We start from the raw sequence: 5,491 nt of genomic DNA on the forward strand, positions 1-5,491 counted from the left end.
CTTGTTGCTTCTATCTTGGATTGAGTGCTGGGGATTTTTGTTGTAGCATTCTGCCTTCCAATGGGTTACGGCCTGACTTTGAACGATCCCGCTGTTCTGCAGGCGGACCCCTAACTTCTTCAATCTTTGACATATAACAACCTTTTGCTTTATAGGCAGGCCCCTGACAATCAAAACAAACAAAACAAACAAAATTTCCTAACCCAGTTTTCACTGGGAAGGTTTGTGAGTCGTTAGCAAAATCGTAGCCAACTGATACTACTGATGCAGTGCTGAGAGTGAACTAAACACTAGATTAGGATGTATTCCCTCTTCTTTTTTCAAAATGTTTTTTTTTTTTTTTTTAGCATCTTAGGAGAAAGATTCATCGGACTAAGATTTTGATCCTAGGAGAAGATTCGTCAGACTAGGTCTCTATCTTAGGAGAAAAATTCGTCAGACTAAGATTTTGGTCCTAGGAGAAGGTTCATCAGACCAGGTCATGTTTTTTGGTTATCTTAGGAGAAAGATTCATCAGACTAAGATTTGATCCTAGGAGAAGGTTCATCAGACTAGGTCTCTTTTTTTGGTATCTCAGGAGAAAGATTCATCAGACTGAGATTTGATCCTAGGAGAAAGATTCATCAGACTAGGTCATTTTTTGTTTGTTATCTTAGGAGAAAGATTCATCGGACTAAGATTTTGATCCTAGGAGAAAGATTCATCAGACTAGGTCATTTTTTTTTGGTATCTCAGGAGAAAGATTCATCAGACTGAGATTTGATCCTAGGAGAAAGATTCATCAGACTAGGTCATTTTTTGTTTGTTATCTTAGGAGAAAGATTCATCAGACTAAGATATTGATCCTAGGAGAAGGTTCATCAGACTAGGTCATTTTTTTTTTGTTTTTTGGTTATCTTAGGAGAAAGATTCATCAGACTAAGATTTGGATCCTAGGAGAAGGTTCGTCAGACTAGGTCTCTATCTTAGGAGAAAAATTCGTCAGACTAAGATTTTGATCCTAGGAGAAGGTTCATCAGACTAGGTTTTTTTCTTTTTGGTATCTCAGGAGAAAGATTCATCAGACTAAGATTTTTTTATTTTTGGTATCTTAGGAGAAAGATTCATCAGACTAAGATTTTGATCCTAGGAGAAGGTTCGTCAGACTAGGTCTCTATCTTAGGAGAAAAATTCATCGGACTAAGATTTTGATCCTAGGAGAAGGTTCATCAGACTAGGTCTTTTCTTTTTGGTATCTTAGGAGAAAGATTCATCAGACTAAGATTTTTTTATTTTTGGTATCTTAGGAGAAAGATTCATCAGACTAAGATTTTGATCCTAGGAGAAGGTTCGTCAGACTAGGTCTCTATCTTAGGAGAAAAATTCATCGGACTAAGATTTTGATCCTAGGAGAAGGTTCATCAGACTAGGTTTTTTTCTTTTTGGTATCTTAGGAGAAAGATTCATCAGACTAAGATTTTTTTATTTTTGGTATCTTAGGAGAAAGATTCATCAGACTAAGATTTTGATCCTAGGAGAAGGTTCGTCAGACTAGGTCTCTATCTTAGGAGAAAAATTCATCAGACTAAGATTTTGATCCTAGGAGAAAGTTCGTCGGACTAGGTCATTTTTTGTTTGTTATCTTAGGAGAAAGATTCATCGGACTAAGATTTTGATCCTAGGAGAAAGATTCATCAGACTAGGTCATTTTTTGTTTTTTATCTTAGGAGAAAGATTCATCGGACTAAGATTTTGATCCTAGGAGAAAGATTCATCAGACTAGGTCATTTTTTGTTTTTTATCTTAGGAGAAAGATTCATCGGACTAAGATTTTGATCCTAGGAGAAAGATTCATCAGACTAGGTCATTTTTGTTTTTTGGTTATCTTAACAACCACTTAGGAGGAAATGCGTCTCCTACGGGTGAAACTAAAACTTAAACTTAGGAGGAAATGCGTCTCCTATGGGTAAAACTTAAACTTAGGAGGAAATGCGTCTCCTATGGGTAAACTTAAACTTAGGAGGAAATGCATCTCCTATGGGTAAACTTAAACTTAGGAGGAAATGCATCTCCTATGGGTAAAACTAAAACAAAACGAGGAGGAAATGCGTCTCCTATGGGTGAACTCTAACGATTTCAAACTAGGAAGTGCGTCTCCTATTAATGAAACCTTCGCTTTCTCTTTTTTTTTTTTTATTTTGAATTATTTACTTACCTGTGTTGTCCTCCCTCGAAACTGTTGGGGATTATTTAGATGGGGATGACTTTTTTACCCTTTTTTTCTTTTTTTTCATTATTATCTTTTTATTCTTTTTTTTTTTTTTTTTTTTTTTTTGCATAGCTTCTTCCTTCGAAGACTACCTCCCTTGAGAGTCGTTTTGCCTTTCCCCGAAAGGAACCGCTGAGGATACCGACTTTCCAACCTTGTGTTGGACTCCTCGCAACTGCTAGGGATAACATTGTTGGGGAATTATTTACTTACCTGCTAGGGATAACACTGTTGGGTAAAATGTTATCAGCTGGGGGTACATGACTTCCAGAAAATTTTCTAAATGGAAGGAAACTTTTCTGCCCCAGTTTGATAATATCCCTTGCGGCATGCGTTTCTGCATCAATGCCACCTCCTTTACCTGTTTCAAATCAAACAAAATTGTTAGTTTAAAACATGGTGGTTGGTTGTGATACTCCCAATGGGATGGCTTTTCCTTTTTTCCTTCCTTGCTTTGCGTTGCACAACTTGTTGGGGATGATATTATGTGCTAGGGATAATCCCTTCCTGCTGGGGGATATCCCTCTTCTTTTGTGGCATAGCTTGGAAACTGGCATTTTCCCCGACCTTTTAGTCTAGCATTGATTTCGCCAAATCATGCTCACTGCTCTCCTTGCTTTGAGGTTTATAACCTTGGTTTTGGCAAGGATATCCCTCTTGACGCTTGTCAATCCTTTTGTCAATTCCCTTTGCTGGGGATATGTTTCTTGACACTGGCCTCGCGTTTGCTCCCTACTGACTATACCACTTGGATGTACTAGTCAGATCTCATTTTGGAAAGCTGATGGCCTATTTGAAGTCATTTCATACCTGTTCTGACCAGACATACTCTATTGGGGATTTTTCTATGAAAGGAAAAAGATGAAAGGGAACAGGATAAAAAGACAAAGGAAGAAACATGACTCTTTAACAAAAGAAACTATAAATAAAAACCCTATCAAATGCAGATACCGACTCTAATGGCCATGACATGCGTATGTGGCCTATCCTTTACCGCCAATCATCTTTCAAGATCCTCAATTGGCGATTCCCCATCTGATTCCCAATCTTATTCGACTTGCAGTGCCCGAAGGGTTTTCACTATCAAGCCTCTCTCATTTTGGTTTTCTCTCAGCTTTCATCGCCTTATGGTGCCTGTGAAGGTTTTCACCGATAAGACTCTCTCATTTGTATCATTTTCCAGCTGGGGATTTGGAGTGTCGTCGGCATGACTCTTTCTGCTGGAGATTAGAGTCCCTTATGCTGTGGAATAGAATGTTATGTTCGCCGGTAAGACTCTTCATTTGTCTGACTTGGCATCTTTTGAAGGCTGGTCAGAAGGTCTTTCTTTGGACCGTAATGTGGGTTTTGGATAGGGCTAGAAAGAAAGGGTATAAAAGGCTCAAAAAATGCATTAATTTTGGGTTATTAATTACAACCTTCGGAATTAGATTTATTTACAACAAACGCAACCTTTGCCCCAGTTTCTTGCTTGGGGATATTTTAATTGATTTTTTTTCATTTTTCAAAACTATGACCGAGCCGTGAAGCGCCTACGTATCCTCTTTGAGGAATCAGGTCAAACGTAGTTCCCAATTCCTCTTTTTCATTTGACTTTCTTTTGTTCTTTTTGTTATCATTTTTCCTTTCTTTTTGTTGTTGTTTCTCTTACCTGCCATGCTTGCGTATTTTATTCGTTGCTACTAATTCCGAACGAGGGGTATGAAAGAAAATAAATAAGGCTCAAAAGGGGTAACGAAGGATAAAGTGTTTGGGTAGCAGAACAAAATGCCTTCGTCATTCCAGTCTTCAAAACATGCCAAGTGCAAACAACACAATTTAAGCTTATAGCTCTTCCGATGGTGCCGGACTTGACAATTATATTCAACATCTGTTTGTTCATTTGTCACTTCTAAAGCACCGTTGGGCGACACTCTCATTCTCATTATTATGAATGACCCTCATGCCAATTTAGGCGAATCTTTCTTTAACGGTTTTCTTTGTGTTTAACTTGCCCCAGTTCCACATGACTCGAGCTCCAAATAATCTCAAACCGTTCTTATTTCCTTTAAATGCTTTGATCACCTTCCCAGGGTTTTATGATTAACTTTTAAGATTAGGCCCAAGGTGTGTGCGCATGTCATGTCCCTAGAATCGGCATTGAGCGAAATGATAACACGACTAAACAAAAAGATGACTGGGAATAATCAAAGACCGGATTTTGCATTAGACTACCGGCGAAATGGTTTGAATAAAAAAAAAACAAACAAAACAACCAGAATAAAATCCTAACACAAACTGGACAAAATTTAAACAAATTGCTATGACAAGATGGAAAGATAAGAAGGTTTGACACAGGACAAAATCCAAATTACAACCTTAATAATCTGGACAACAGAAATGACAACAAAATAAGCCACCACAAGCTTCTCTCTTGCTGACCAAGGAACAAAACGTCCTCCCACTTTATCAAAATTGGCATTTTAGCCACTGAGCCTTGCATCAATATTACCAGCTTCAACCTCATCAACCTCCGCAGGCAAGTTCTCGAGGAGGTTCGAGTGCTCCATGTCACTGTTATTAATCGCAACCCGCCCTTCTCGGATCATTTTCTCTACTTCCTTTCTCCAGCTATGACAGCTCTCAATGTTGTGCCCTACGACATTGGAGTGGTAGGCGCATCGTGCTGCCGGATCAAAGCTCCTTGCGAGCGGATTTATAGTACATGCGGGGAGTGGCTCAATCGAACCAGCATGCCTTAGCCTTTCAAACAGACTGGCATAAGATACCCCGATGGGGGTGAGAGCATTTCCTCGTTTCAGCAACCTCTTCATTCTTGCATGTTGACAGGGTCGGAAACCTGATCCAGGTGGCTTTTTGGTAGGCTTGTGTAGGTGGGTAGGCATTTTGTGGAGCCGGGTGCCTGGAAAGTGAAGTATGGCGGGGAAAGAAGTGGTGTTGGGGAGTGGAGAAGCATTGAGGAGTGATGGAGCTACTCGGGTAGCTGGGAAGGCTGCCATAAGTGGGTTGGGATGGAGAGTATGGGGGATCTTCCATTATGGTGTTGGGTGCTTGGGAATTGACCGAGTTCAAGAGACTTGGCGGTGGAGGGGGTGGTGCTTTTCCCGTTATCCATGCCTGATACATGTCTGCCACATGCTGTCTCAGCAATCTCACTTCTTCTACCAACCCGCTGTTCCGTTCGATCAATTGTTGTCGGTCATCAGTACCGACCCACTCGGTTCTGCGGTTCTGAGCCATTGT

This window comes from Nicotiana sylvestris, chromosome 2 (genome assembly GCF_000393655.2).
Source record: "Nicotiana sylvestris chromosome 2, ASM39365v2, whole genome shotgun sequence".
Classification (NCBI taxonomy): domain Eukaryota; kingdom Viridiplantae; phylum Streptophyta; class Magnoliopsida; order Solanales; family Solanaceae; genus Nicotiana; species Nicotiana sylvestris.